The following is a 16291-nucleotide window of genomic DNA, read 5'->3' on the forward strand; positions in this document are numbered from 1 at the left end:
GCGTCTGCCTCTACCACCTCCACTGGCAACGCATTCCAGGCACCCACCACCCTCTGTGTAAAGAACTTTCCACGCATATCTCCCTTAAATGTTTTCCCTCTCACCTTAAAATCGTGACACCTAGTAAATGAGACCCCACTCTGGGAACAAGCTTCTTGTTATCCACCCTTAAAATGCTCCCCTTAGTTTTGAATTCCCCCACCCAGTAAACTTATCTATGCTCCTCATGATTTTATGAGCCTCTATAAGGTCACCTCCTATGCTTCAGTGAAAAAAAGTCCCAGTCTGTCCAGCCTCTTCTTATAACTCAAACTCTCTAGTCCCGGTAACATTCTTGTGAACCTTTTCTGAATCCTTTCCAATTTATTCATATCCTTCCTATAGCAGGGTGACCAGAACTACATAGAGTACTCCAAAAGTGGCCTCACTAATGTCCCGTACAAATTCAACATGATATCCCAATTATGTACTCATTGGTCTGAACAATGAAGGCAAGCGTGCTAAACATCTTCTTAATCACACTGTCCACCTGTGATGTAACTTTCAGAGAACAATGTACCTGAACCCCCTAGATCGTGCTCTGTTCGACAACACCACCCAGGGCCCTACCATTAACTGTATAAGTCCTGACCTTGTTCACTCTATCAAAATGTAATTCTTTGCATTTATCCAAATTAAACACTATCTGCCACTCCTCAACCCATTGGCCAATTGGACAAGATCCTTGTTTTAATCTTTGATAGACTTCTTCACTGTCATTCCTGAGTTATGACAGTCCTCCAAAAATGTACTTAAATAGGGTAGGTTCTGTTATCAAAAGGAGATGTGCCCTCTCTAAATCCATGTTCACCAGTTATGCACTGGAAAGGCTGTGCTGGTTCACTTCTCTAAGGAAGATTGAAAGACCTGGCTGAAATGCACAATACGGACAGGGTGCAGAAAATGAATGATGATTGGAAAATCTAGGGCAATAAGTTACAGGATATTGAGAATTGTGGAGGAACAGTGAGACCTTAGGGTGCACGGCAACAGATTTCTGAAAGTGATAGAATAAGTAGATATGTTGAAGAAAGGCACACGGCATAATCTCTTTTGCTAACCAAGTCATAGGCTATAAGCTGTGAGAGGTTATACTGGAGTTGCATAGAACACCATGTTGCCCAAAGTTAGAATACTGAATGCAGTTTGATGAAGCACTTATAGCAAGGATATGTATACAGGAAAGAGGATACAGAGGAGACTTACAAGGATATGCCTGAAACAAAGAATTTCAGCGTTGAAGAAAGATTCAGAATTCCAAAGTAATTTTCTTTAGAACAGCAAGTGGTGAGAAGAGATTGAACTAAAATGTCTAAGAGTATAAAGGACCTTGATAGAACGGATAGGAATGACTTATTTCCAAAAGTAGTGGGGTCAATAGATTTCAAGCAATTGGATCAGAGAGGAGTTAAGGAACATGTTTTTGACCCACATCACATAGGGGGCCAGAACTCTGCCTGAAATGAGGATAGAAGCAGAAATTCCAGATAGATTAAAATGTGTTTGGATATGCACTCAATGCAACATAACCAATTTATCTGTCAATCAACATCACAAAAACAGAATGTCTGGTCACTCTCACATTGCTTTTTATGGAAATCAGTTCTTTCCTCTATTTTAGCAGTGACTTCGTTTTAAAACAACTCAACTGGCTGTTACTAAAGCTTCAACACATGTACCAATAGGTCGAAAACAGCTTCTTTCCTGCTGTTATGAGGCTTCTCAATAGAAGTCTCAAATTTCAAATCTAACGTTGATCTTGCTTTGTATGCACTTTCTTTGTAGCTGTTAGATTGTATTCCTCGCTCTGTTCTGTCACACTGTGATGTTTATGATCTGCCTGTACTGCACGCAAAACAAAAATTTTCACTGTACATAGGCACATGTGACAATAATAAATCAAATCAAAATGGAAAGTGCTTTGTGGTTTCCTGTGGTCATGGAAAATAAATGCAAATTTCTTCTTATAATATAAACCAAAGTCTGGAAAGTGAGATTTGGGCAGGATTGCTGATTTATGGCCAACATGGACATGATGGGCCGAAGCGGCCTCATTTAGTGCCGTATTTTTCGATGCTTCGCTGACACTTTGACGTATGACTACCATGACATTTTGTAGTAGGCAGATGCACCAAAGAATGCTGCTCTTGTGCACTGTGATCGTTGCTAGTGCTTTGGGAATTTGATGCAGTTTCCTCCTGAGCCAAATAGTTTTGTTTTCAGAACCAAGCTGGGCCCAGTGCTCACAAACTTGATACTGGCAATTACTACAACAGCAATCCTATAGGTACCTACTGCAACGAAAATGAGTGCTACGTTTTTGTCTTAATGTCTCGACTAGTGCGGTGCATGGGAGTGTTTCACCCCAAACCCTCCTCATATGCAAGCCATGAAATATTTGCTTCTGGAACCTAAATCAAAGTAAACAGCGCGTGCCAGACCTGTCTAGGGACTCCGTAAGCCCAATGGGACATGTTGTTCCATGGCATCAAGGCAATGATACCACTGATACACATGTATGTAAAGTTCTGTTCCTTGTTATTTCAGAGGTCTGCATTGACATCCATTAATGCCAAATAGTATTTTATACAGGTACAGATAATTTGCACAGTACTGTAGACCTGTAACAAGTTGCATCTGATAATTCTCCAATATTATTGTAACTTCCTCTGTTCTGTCCCCATGAATTAACACTTTACTGTGATGCATGACCTCAGAAAATGCAGGATGCTCCACAGCATGTCCATGGGAGGTCATTTTCACCAACCTACCAGATGCAACTCTGTTCTTACAATGCACCCATCATTACTCTCCATCAAAATCAGTGGGGAATAATACTTGGGAAAGTGTAAGACCCTAGTATACCATTGTCCTCTTGCCAGTGAATTCCTATGGAATTTGGTGCTTTGTAAAAGTGCTTTCATGATCCTAGAGGTGACTACAAAATGCAAATCACACCCATGCGTAAGGAAGGAGAATGCACTCCCTCTGATTTTCTTATTAACAGCTCTGTCTTCCAAGTATACATTTCCACTTTGGACAGCAAAAATTTGACATCTGCAGCAGAAGGCAAACCCCTACGAATGAGCCCCAGTGCTGGGATTAAGCTCAATAGCAAACCACATTGAAAGGCAGTCAGGGAAAGACTGAAATGACTAAACAGATTATGATACTTTATTTGGTAGGTTAATAATGGTGTTAACCCAATTAAAATGAATTGCTTGGTGTGAAAATAAAGTGCATGTGGCCCAAATGATATGTTGTCCATGATGAGGCAATGCAGTTGGATTCAGTAACCCCCTTTCATAAGGTCCAGCTGTCCTAAAGTGCTCTCTATGAAGCAGAGTCATTGTTGTTTTATAGATACCGCTGCATATGGTTCGGCCCACAAAAGCAATGTTGTTATTTAGGAGGATGATTGTTGACCAGGAATCACCATAGAACAATACAGTGTGGAAGCAGGCCATGTGGCCTCTGGGGACCATCCCATCCAGACCCACTCCCCTACCCTATCCCTGAATTTCCCACAGCCAATCTAACTAACACACACATCTTTGGACTGTGGGAAGAAACCAAAGCACTCGGAGGAAACCCACACAGACACGGGGACAATGTGCAAACTCAACACAGACAGTCACCAGAGAGTGGAATTGAACCTGGGTTCCTGGCAATAGTAAGACAGCAGTGCCAACCACTGAGCCACTGTGCTGCCTCAAACTTTAAAGACCTATAAGAAAATTTCCTCCCCTTTTTGCTAGTACAAGGAGATACTTAGATTCTCAAGAACAGACAGAATCAAACTTGTTGTAATACGTAATTGATAGGATGACATCTTCGGCAGATGCCTCTGGATAACATTGAACAGATTTGTGCTCAGATTTGAATGCATTATTCTCTGGCAGAAGCACAAATTGAATATTTGCTGTTTCATTAACATTCGTTTCTAATCAATTGTAACCCTGTCTTGGAGTACAGCTGAAAACTAATTTTGCTCATATATTTTGGCCTGTCCTAAATTTGAGTGGAATGGAAATATTGGAATTAGCATTGCATTGTTGGACGAGTAGGCTCAAAATTTTAGGGATGCAAAAAAAAATGGAAATAAAAATATGCAACTGTAAATGTAAATATAAAAGTGAGCATAAAGCTCTATGATGCAATCCAGGTCGTTTGCTCATGGCTCACTAATGTTCGATATAGGAAGGAAGTTTGTTGTTTTGGCCCAGGCTGGCCCATGTATGAAGAGTGTGATCAATTCATAACAGCTCTCTGAAGTAGCCCAGCAAGTTGTTCTGTTGTATTAGGAATGCTGCCAGCAACGCCCAAATTTGGAATTTTATTGAATAAAAAGAAAAGCAGGGATTCACACCGTCATAGATGACTCGGAGTACATTATTGGTATGGGGACCAGGGCTTCTGACGACTGTATAGATTACCTCAGCTTAGCCCTTTACTGTTTGCAAGATCAGAAAGCCTTGAATGTGTCACAGCTAATTAAAATGTTCCCAGGCATCTGCTGTTTCAATACTAAGATCTGCAATGCAAAGGCACAAGCCACAAATTACAGAGTGCTACACTCACTTAAAACACTTGTTCCATTGCTGTAAGTTCATACTGTAATGAGTAAAGCAACAAACAGATGTAAAATCCTTTCTAACTTCCAAAGTAAACGTACTTAGCTCTCACTCTCTATTCAAATCTTAGAAACCAACATAATGCATAAGACAATAATTTAAAACCGATGATTTGGCTGCCATCATACTGATTTCCCCATCCAAAAGTGTATATGTAAAACCAATGTTGAAACTTTAAAGAATACCTGTAATGTTTGCTATCAGTCTTATCTATCACTAATATTCTATAGCTCCCCAAATAGGAATAACTGGTCATTTTGCTTTGCATTTTGAACTCTGTGCTGATTTGTAGCTCCTAATGGATGGTGTTGGCTATCTATAAGTGTCTCACTTCAGTCCAATTGATAATACATGCTGAGATTCTGATAATTGACAAGACTGCTTTGATTCAGGGCAGCTCACAACTTTGCTCAGTCCTCACCTTCCCATTTGAGCCCCTGTGCATGCTTTCTGGCTGGCCAGTGTTTGTATCATAGCTCCAGGGACACTGGATATAATTTTTCAGCTTGTGGTCAGTTAACTCGAGAATTAACTTGGCGGCTCACTCTCATGGCAGGTCTCAGCCTGGTCTCTCAGCAGTAGGCCGGTCTCTGATCCGCTCACAGTGGTGTCTCAGCTTGGTGTGCGAGTGGATCCTGCTTGGGCATGTTCCCAAGGCACCAGGGGCATAGGAGAGGTAGCAATTCCAGCAGCAGCAATGGTATTGGAGGCAGCTCTGTGGAGAACAGGCAGCTGAGGTCTCCCAGAGGTAAACAGAGGACACCAATGACTGTTCAATGTTTAACTTATTATTTTATTTTCCTAGTCTAAACTGTGAAAGATTTTAGTGTTAACCATTAACTTATTTCTTTATTTTTCTACTTATTCTATGAAGGTAATGCTTATAATTTTTAAGTTTGTTTCTTTGACTACTTTGCACCCAAGTTTTTTTTAACCTAGATAACTTGGAAACTAAGATTATATACATTATATATATTTCACTGCACTCCTGTGATTCTGTACTTGAGTAGGTGAACAATAAAGTCTAAATCTAAATCCAACTTAAATCTGGAAGGTTGTGGTATTTGAGCCTGGTTTCACCATGATTTACTCACAAATGGATATAAGCGCTTTGTCCAGAAATGCCCCTATCCAAGAATCTGCAGTACCCAAACAATTGCGATGGGAGACAATGTTGCGTTAGGAGCAAATCATTGATTTACACTGCAACATAGATGTAGATAAGGGACAGCTAGGTTTGCACATGGTGGAAACACGAATAGAAAGATAGGTTTTGGTGTTCGATGAAAAAGAGTGATAGAAATGGTCGCATAGGTCTGTTGAAAAAAATGACCTGTTTCTATTATGTAAAGTCCTTGAACATAAATTTGTTGAAAGTAACAAATTTCTGCTCCATCATTTCGACAATATGAACAAAATGACCCTAGAGTTTCTATGACCCTAGAGTGGGATCTGAGTGACATAGGCTTGGTTGCAGCATCGGACAGAAGTCTGACGATGCCTATCTCAATGTTGGGAAGATCTCATTGCATTTGTAATATATTCAAGGCAGGTTTCTCAAGAGGCAACACCTCACCTCATTCACCTCAACTTCCTCTCTTACCGGACATGAAGAATTCCTGACATGGAAGTGTTAGCATGGACCCCCAGCTTGCCACTAGCTGCCAGAAGCCTTCATATTGCTCCGTGCCAAGCGCCAACTCAGGGCATAAGGGGCATGCGTAGACTGTCTCGGCCTTGCCTTGCCTTGTTCTGCCATGTCTAATCATGCCAAATGGCTGAGTCAAACAGTAAGGAATCTTGCCTTGCTGGTTAGCTGTACTCAGTCAAAGTGGACCATTCATCTTGCTGTAAGGCACCATGCCATCTCAATCTCACACCTGCAATATTTACCTGCAGTTTATGCAGCAAGCTCACTGTTGTGCAGCAAGCAGGCTGCCATGACCCCAAGGCAGTGGTTCTTGAAAAAGTCTGTGGAAGTACTCGTCAGTCAGGGGGCTCCAACACAGTAAGTCAGGGGCAGCTTCTGATACCAGCCCAGGGGATTGGCCATGGTCAGGCAATTGGTTAGAGTGCTGCAGGAAGGAGAATTGGGATTGAGGGCTACTGGGCAAAATGGGGGAATGACAGTTATGAAGGAGGGAACAACAGTATTTATGAGGACTAGATACAAGAAAGGTTGGATGGGGAGTGGGCTATGGAGGAGGATGTTCGTCCATAATCAGGAATTCCCTGACTTCAAGGGGTTACCAATATATGATTGTGGTGATTTCAATGGCTTTAAGAGATGTATCTTGTCCTGTCTTTTTTTATGAAGGAAGGATGAGACAGTGAAACCGAGCTGTCTGATCAAAGCCATTAAAGTAAACAGCTTGTGAGGCCTTGTTTCTTTTTAAAAGTTGGAACAATAGAAGCAGCCTGAATGGATGGTATCGGGCTCCCACAGAACCAGGATTTTTAGTTTTAGCTTTCTGCAGTTGCTGGGCTCTCTTGAAGCTAGATGTGGAAGCTGTTATTCTTTTCTCTATTACAGCTAAAAGCTGGAGTTCTCTTCTTGCTGCTGGAATTGCATGTGAGACAATCTGTTTTACTGAATTTATTTTTGCCAAGGGTGTGTTTATGGAATGCTACTATATTGAAACAATTTACTAGTAATAGTTAATATATATGTTATTTGTTAAGCAATTCAATGGAGTCACATTAAGCAAATTCTTTTATTTTTATTTCATCTGTAGTTTAACTACAGTGTAAAAATAAATTGTGTTTTGCTTAAGGTTGATTTGTTTGACCAATTGAATTACATCTGGAAAGCAATGCCTTACATTTACCTTTAAAATCAGAAAAAGTTAGGGTCTAAGCCATCTTATATTTTGAAGGTATTTGGCCTGGTCCATAACAATGATCACACTGGATACAGGCCCATGCTGTGCCAGGGTTGAGGGAGATAGCTGGGCGGGTGCAGGCTCAGGGGGCTAGGTACCGAGGGAGGTGGTAAGCCTATGATGTTCGCTGAAAGGGCTATCAATCAGGGGACCTGGATGTTCGGAGACTAGCCAACATACAGAGGCAGAAGCTGGAAGCTATTATCCAAAGGATGCTTGGTGTTGCCTTTCACCATGCTGGAAAAGCAATGGGAATGTAATAGCTGCATCCATACTCTGAGTAGGTGGGTAAGTGGCTCAATCTGTGATGTAAGGCCCCATGAAAGAGAAACAAGACGGTGCTAACAACACTAGCACAGGACATGGACATGTGGATCCCTATTGCCTGGTGATCATTATACATGGTATGCTGTGTGCCATACATCTTCATGCTCCGGATATCACTACCTATTCATTCACACCAGCACTTTTGGATATCGAGGCTGGGGAAATAAAGGGGTGTTGCAAGGTGAGAGGCAATGGTGTCAGCAAGACAGGTTGCCCTGTATCCACCGTGGTCCTCCTGCTTCCAGAAGCTGCAACGGCATCTCAACACACACATCAATCCCATGGTACATCCTGTGTGGGCAGCAAGTTAGGAATCATGCTGGCACAGTTACATACAGGGTTCCACAGAGACTCAAACAAATAGGGGCAAAATAATAACATTTGTACAAATTTGAAAATTCACACACAGTTCATCATCACTGCTTCACCAAAGTGCCCTCAATAGGTTTTCTTCTTTTTCTCCCTCCCACTCTGACTCAGTGTAGTCCCTGGTTCCATAGCTGGGTTGTGGGGGCACCCTGCTTAGCAGTGGGCCCCATTGGTCCTGGAGATTTGGTTGGGTGACCCCGAGGGGTGTTTGTGTCTGGATGACACAGACATGCTGAGAGTCTTCCAGCCAGAGACAAGGCCCTCGGCTTGAATATCCAAGAGTCAGAGGAGGGGCATAGAGGTGGAGGTTTATCTGCCACAGCATTTTTCTGAGAGGAGACTTCTGAGTGGTCTGTGAGTGTGTGGCCTCTCCTTCAGCCTGGGTGCTACTTGGAACCACCCTGTCCTCCTGTGAGGTAAGGGCACCCAGAGTGAGTAAGGATCCCTGTTCCCTGTTGCCATGCCTTTGATCCTGGCATCAATGGCTGATACCAGGGAGGGTGTACACACATACTGCAGGCCCTAAGGGTGTCTGAACCTGACTCTCCAAAGCAGCTGCCAACCTGCCCATGCAGGCAGCCAGATGGTTGAATGGTTTGGTACACTGTTGCAGCTTCTGGGCAACGGAAGTCTCTGGCATCCCTGTTTCTCCTTGAGTTGGTGAGCAAAGTCCCCAATTGCCAAAAGCGCAGGGTCCTCCCTAGCCTGGTACCAGCTAGATGCCTGGTCTCCAGCGCCTGACTGCATTTTTATCTTTTTTATCTCTTGAAGAGGTACTACGGCATCACCCTCATGGACTCAACATCAATTCTTTCTTTTCATTTTAAACTGAACTGTCTTCATAATCAACCAAAGAAGTATTATGTGCCTGAATACTTTGTCGTGGGTCTGTTCAACTGCAACAAAATGTCTAAGAGAAATGTCAAGTCTCAGAGCTTAACACATTTTTGATTCTGCACTAGACGTCAGAATGAAGAGTTCAAAGCTTAAAGTAAACATCTCTTTAGAGTATCCTATCATATATTTGAGTCTTAATATTATGGTCCATAATCTGAATTGTACACAGGCTAAATTCAGAGCTACTATTTGCTGTACATGACATCTGCCAATTACAAACGACAGGTTAACTGTGTAGCTGAGATAGCAGGAAATGCAAATGCTGGAGAATCTGAGACAACGAGGTGTAGAGCTGGATGAACACGGCAGGCCAAGCAGCATCAGAAGGGCAGGAAGGCTGACGCTTCGGGCCTAGACCCTTTTCTGAAGAAGGGTCTAATCCTGAAACGCCAGCCTTCCTGCTCCTCTGCTGCTGCTTGGCCTGCTGTGTTCATCCAGCTCTATACCTTGTTAACTGTGTAGCTGTTTGATTTTGCCTTCAGTTCAATCTGCAGAATCTTGCCCTCCTGAGAAGTAGAGGTGGAGTGGATGATCAGGTCAGATGGCAAAGGGAAAATGTGAGTTGTATTCTGACCAAAACAGAAGGTAGATTGAAGTGAGAAGGCTCAGTCACGATTTGCCCACTTAGCCAGCAGTTAAGACCTTTAAGTATTCAATTAATGACCATGTAAGGACCTCTTCATGCCAGCCCTGTGGTTAACCCTGTTCCTGGCAAGCTCTGCCCATAATGCCCCTATCATCAGGAGGCTGTAGGGCTGACCTGTTAATGTTCCAATTATCTCAGTGTGTATCACTATCTAACTTCCTGTGTACTAACTCATTGAAGTCTTTTCTAGTAGTGTTCATCTCTAACTGCATCCTACAGGAAGCCAGCGCAAGAACCACTTTCTCCAACAGCTGTCTTATGACCAATTACTCTCAAAACATCAATTAAGTACATATAAAAGCATTACAGAAATATTATGGAGCAGTAGGAGGGCTATTCAGCTAATTTGAATAAGCAATATTACCTCTGGCCAATCTCCCCACGCAGAAATAATCATTCAGTGCTTCATTTACACAAAGCAGCCCACTTCTGAGATCTCTGCAGCTGAGCTGTTGGCTTGAAGCTTAAGACATGTCCTGAGCAATGGAAGCGTATACTGTTAAAGTCATAATGAATATGAAGAGATGCTGGATGGGCTAAAAATGGATAAAGCGGAGGTATTGGGTAAACTGGTTCTATTAAAATTAGTAAGTCATTGAGATGGGAGGAGAAACATCAGAAGATGCTAAGAGAGACAAGCTTAGAAATTCAAGAGCTAATTGTATGTGATGGTCTTCCAATCCTCCTTAGAATCAAGAGTAGTGTCAGATGTTTAGAGATGGCCGTATTTATGGGCAACACTGCCCCCAGGTAAATGCGCAGACACAGAAATAGCTCATTGCAATACCTTTGACTGTTAGGGAACAGAGGGGCAGCTACCTGTCTTACAAGTGGGACTGCCCATATATTAAGAAGAAGCAAAGATCCCTAGAGAACACCAGCAAACATTACAGTGGGGACACTGTGTGGTTAGGAGCAAGTGCCTGTGTGTGTAAAGAACTACTTTTGTATTATAATAACACTTTTTTTTTACTTACCCCCTTTAGGCAGAGAACAAGGCACTGAAAATCAATGATAACAAGGGGTGAAGCTGGATGAACACAGCAGGCCAAGCAGTATCAGAGGAGCAGGAAGGCTGATGTTTTGGGCCGACACCCTTCTTCGGAAAATGAATAAGGGTCTAGACCCGAAACGTCAGCCTTCCTGCTCCTCTGATGCTGCTTGGCCTGCTGTGTTCATCCAGCTCTAACACCTTGTTATCTCAGATTCTCCAGCATCTGCAGTTCCTACTATCACTGAAAATCAATGAACGGCCTTTAGGTCTAATTTGAAACTAAAATGTAAAGGTGCTCTCGTACATACTATTTGTACAGTGAGATTTCCCTTTTGTTTGTGAATGCTATGCAATGGGATAACACACATCCTTTATAAATAACTAACAAGTCATTTAGAAGGTAATTTCATAATTTTGCAATCGAAACTGAGAGTGCTGGTTAGAGGGTCAAGGTGACAATATTAGAAAGGCCACCAGATCTTCAAAACATTTATTTAAGGAGTTGTTTGATTACTAAATAGAGAGCCTGTGTTTTTTTTGCTGTCAGTGAATAGGAACACAAGTAGGCCATTAAACTTGTCAGGTCTGACTCGCCCTGGCCAATCAAACACTTTCTTCCTCCTCTTTCGGATTTCTTTTCCTTCTGAAGATTAAGATTTCACCCCAAAGCGCGTTTCCATAGGCACCAGCCTTCCTGGAGGAATATAGTGTAAGTTGAGGAAGGATGATGGTGATAGCAAGCTGGAGGTGTAGATTTGGATCAGAGAAGGAGCTGTAGAGTCAATGGAGGAGTGAGGCAGCTGTACTTGGGAACATATCACTGTTTGTGATTTGATTGTGTTGGCATGTGAGTGTTATACTAATTTTTACCACATCTAGCCCTCAAAATAAATTCGTCAATCTCACTTTCTCTGAGAATAGACATTGAAGCAGTTAGTGTAACTAAGTTCTATTTAGATAGGACCAGTAAATATTGTCGTTATTGGATCGTAGGGTGAGGATGAACAGTAGAATTGTTATGATCTCAGCTGATGGCATTGCTGAACGGGTTAGATCACAGAACGAAATTTAGCTTGATGGATCAATTTTTTAAATTTTAAACAGTGGTATTTCATGAGAAAATAAACTCATAATGCTCTATTTTTATGTTTTAAAATAACACAGAAGTTTGTTATGCAAAATAAATGAGGATTAAATAGAATAAACCAAAGTAATTATGTATAATTCAAACTCCAGTATTTCAAAACACGATAAGAACATACTATTAATTCACTTTACAGTGTTCATTTCAGTGAGAATTCCCTTCTCTATCATTCGTCAATGCCTCTTGTTAACAGTCATTTCATCTCTCAGTGTTAAGAATCTGATAGTTTCTTCCCAGATCCTTCATGCTACCAAGCTTACACTTTAATAACTCCTTAAATGTTTTAATGAAACACCTCTGGATGGAGTTTTTACGAAAATGTTTTACACAGAGACAATATATTTTTAACAACGCTAATCTATCTTTTCCCTTTTCCAGAAGTAAGTGCTTTACAAATCCAGCTTTAGCCAGGAACGCTGCAGAATTGTCTGTGGAAACGAAAACAAAATATATTTCTTTTCCAAGCTATGGACATCTCCCCTAATGAAAGGAAAAACAAAAGCAAATCCATGACATTCTAAGCTGGAACTTAACACAAAACAGTTTGCTCGTAAAATTCTCCCAATACAAACAAAAACCTATTAATCTTTAAGACGTCGTTCTCACATGCTGTGGTTTTTTAAAATAAAACACCATGGCTTTGGAAGTACTGAGAAGTTAAACATTAAACTCTTTCAAACATGCACCAAACTGGATATCACTAGTTCAAAATTCAAAAATGCAAGCTAAAATGTGTTTGCATATTAATATGTAGATAAACCAGGTATCTTACATCTGGAAAGCATAGCAAAACCACCCTAGACATCCTGCAAACACTGCATCTTTTTGTTTTTCTGGATTTTTGACAGTGGACTGAAATAAGCAAAAAACTATTTTCAGAACAAAGGAAACAAGGATTGATGAAGGATTGCTGCACTTTTTAAACGCAGTAACCTTTTACCCATTGTACTGTTTACAAAGCAGCTTGTTTAAGCAGCAGTGGAAGTCTGGTTACAAGTGAGCTGGAGCCAAGGGGTGTGTACAAATGCATCTTTGGCTGGTAACAAATAGCTGATTGGTCTGTGGGCTAATGGTCAATTATTGATGATAAAGGCCTGCTGCCTGCCAAGAATCTTGCGACTGACTCCCAGGTAGCTGAACAATTCAGAGGTATCAGAATACCATCAGGTCTCTACCAGAGCAGGAGCTGTCTCTTTTCTCTACAGTGAAAAACCACCTTAAACCTGACAGAAGTCAATTATTTTCTTTCTGCCAGTGGTTTCTGTAGGCTGTGTCTCTCAACCAGTAAGCCAGGTACTTCATAAGTATGAACCAGCCACCCTGTACCTTCTGCAAACAGGTGAAAATATCTAGAGGTGAATCAACAAGCAGCAAGTCCTGATGAGCCATCGCAGTGAACCTTGTGTACAGAAACAATTGAACTGCTTCTCCAGTCTTTTCCTCTGCCCATGACATGCAAATTTTCCCCCCTATCCGTGGGTGCCGCTCTGTATGTAGGGCGGGAGTTTATAAGGGGTTAGATTTTTAACTAATAGAGTTCACATGTTCATAATTGTTGACATGTAGCCAGAATCTATTGTTAATAAAGGGACATTCTTTTTGAGTACGCACACCAGGAGTGTGCTTTCTGTCAATCTGGCTCTAAAAGACAGGAAAATTGGGAAATTTTGGTTTTGTGATAACTCTGGGAATAGTCAGACTGATTTCAGGCATAGTACTCCAGTGAGGGATTACAATAACAATAATTACAACCTGAAGTACCTTACAAACATTACCTGCAAAGAGCCATTGCCATTGCCATTGACCAGGTGAAGACCCTGCAGCAATGGACCCCAGTGGCTGGCCAACCTTGTATACGGTATATAGAATTACCGCATTGCGGAGCTGGAGGAACACGGTAGGCCAGGCAGCACCAGGGGAACAGGAAAGCTGATGTTTTGGGTCGAGACCCTTCTTCAGAAATAGAGGGTCCTGATGTGAAACATCAGCTTTCCTGCTCCTCTGGTGCTGCCCGGCCTGCTGTGTTCATCCAGCTCCACAGTGCGTTATCTCGCACGCCAGCATCCGCAGTTCTTACTATCTCTTAGTCTATAGAAATGTTGTGTTTGGTATTTGCTCTTCATTTGTTTCGAAGGCAGATGCATTTACCACCTAGGAGGGTGGGGCATCAGACACATGGAAATACCATTACGTAAAAGTTTCTTTCCAAGACATTATTTTTTTACTTTGAACTTTGTCGCTGTTCTTTCATAGTCAATGGCATAAAATCCTTGAACTCCCTCCCTAACAGCAATTTTGGTGCGTTTTCAGCCTGTCGACAGCAAAGATTAAAAACAAATGGCTCACCACCATTTTCTTAAGGCCAATTAAGGATGAGTGATAAACATTGGCTTTGCCAGTAATACCTGCACCTTCAGAACAAGTTGAAAAATAAGATTTATACATAAGATTTAGCCCTAGTTGGTGATTTTTGTATTCTTAACTCTTCATTTGTACCTAAAACAGTCAGCATGGAACCAAAGTAATGTGTACTTACCACTTAGTTGCCACCAGTTTCCATGGTTTCATATTTTAGATATTAACAACCATGTTTACATATTAATCAGAGACTCAGATAGCCCTCAGCACCATTTCTGTCTGTCAACTAAATTGCCTCTCATTCTTGCTTCTACCCATTGAACATGAGCAGTAGACTTTCTGAGGGTTTGGAAGAATAACAGTTGCATTGGTTGTAAGTTAAGAGTATCCTCAACTGTAGCCCAGTAAAGGTGGAAGCTGCTTTAACACACTTTCATATCCATGTGGATTTCAAAGCTTAAAGGCTCCTACATTCACTAGTCTTGACTGCTTGTCTCCCCAGAGCCCGTCAAACATTTACAAAGCACAGGCAGGGAGTCTGATTCACTTGTCGGGATGAGTGCAGCTCCATCACCCAGGACAAAGCAACCCACTTTATTGGCACTCAACCCATGGCCTTCCACATCCATTCTTTTCACCACTTTTGCAAAGTAGTGACAGTGCATACAAGATGGGCTGTTGTAATTCATCGAGGCTCCTCTGACAACACGATCCAAAACTGTGACTTCTACCAGCTAGAAAGAACAGGGCAGCAGATGGCTGGAAACACCACCATCTACGAGTTCCCATCCATGACACATATAATCCTACTTGGAACTCTAATGCTCTTCCTTCATAGTTGATGGGTCAAAATTCTGGAAGTCCCTTCTGAACAGCATTGTAGTTGTCCCTAAGCTCAGCTACAAATTGAGGGGTGGAGCATTACCACTTTCATCAAGGCAATAATGGATTAGCTTAGCCAGTGCCACCCAGATGCCATGATTAAGTAAAAATTTATAACTAAGTGCCAGTGAACATGACTGCTTTAACTCCCTTTCACTCCCAGTGCTTTACCAGCTCAGCCTTTCAAAATCAAACTCCTGCCTCCAACGTTTTCTGACCCACATTGGCAAGTACCTATAAGGAGTATGTTTCATTTTGGCAGCTCATTGAATTAGTGTAAATTAAGCCTGACTATAAAATAGCACAGGTCTCCCAACCATTCCTTCCATCAAGTGCAGTGCATGATCTTCTCACTGGTCACTGAGAATGCTTTCAAATCAACCATCTCCTCCTGTGAATCTGGAGATGGCTTGAAAGAAGCTAAGATAGATAATACTGCAGTCATTCTCTACTTTGTTCTACTAGTGGGAAATATGAACTTACTAATGAAACCATGTGTGAAAACTAAATGCACTCCATCTGTGGCACGTTTCTAACATTATATAGACATGATAGAATGCGTTTGTGTATTATGATCAAGAAAGAAGTAAGATGTACCAGCCATTTAACTAGGATGAAAATAGATTAACAAAACCACATCTTTGTGAAACAGTGACCTTGAACTAAGATCATGGACTAATAGAATGGATACAGCTCAGAGAAAGGCCATTTGGCTGATTGAACCTATGCTAGGTCTCTCTCAGATTCTCAGATTCTCCAACATTGGCAGTTCCTACTATCGCTGGGTCTCTCAAAGTTTTTTTCTTAATACATTCACTAGTTGTAAGAGTCTCTAGCGAAGTCAACATTTAGGGCCCAGAGGACAGTTAAGAGTCAAACATATTGTTGTGGATCTGGAGTCACATATAGGCCAGACCAGGTAAAGTTGGCAGTATCCTTCCCTAAATTAGTGAACCAGATGGGGGTTTTCTGACAACACGCAGTAGTTTCATGGTAACCATTAGGCCAGGGCTTCATTCCAGGCAATGTTGAATTTAAATTTCACCAGCAGCTATGGTGAGATTCGAAAGCTTGACCCCAGAACATTTGGTCTGGAGTGTTTGGATTAGTGACATTACC

Source organism: Stegostoma tigrinum, chromosome 17, assembly GCF_030684315.1.
Source record: "Stegostoma tigrinum isolate sSteTig4 chromosome 17, sSteTig4.hap1, whole genome shotgun sequence".
Classification (NCBI taxonomy): domain Eukaryota; kingdom Metazoa; phylum Chordata; class Chondrichthyes; order Orectolobiformes; family Stegostomatidae; genus Stegostoma; species Stegostoma tigrinum.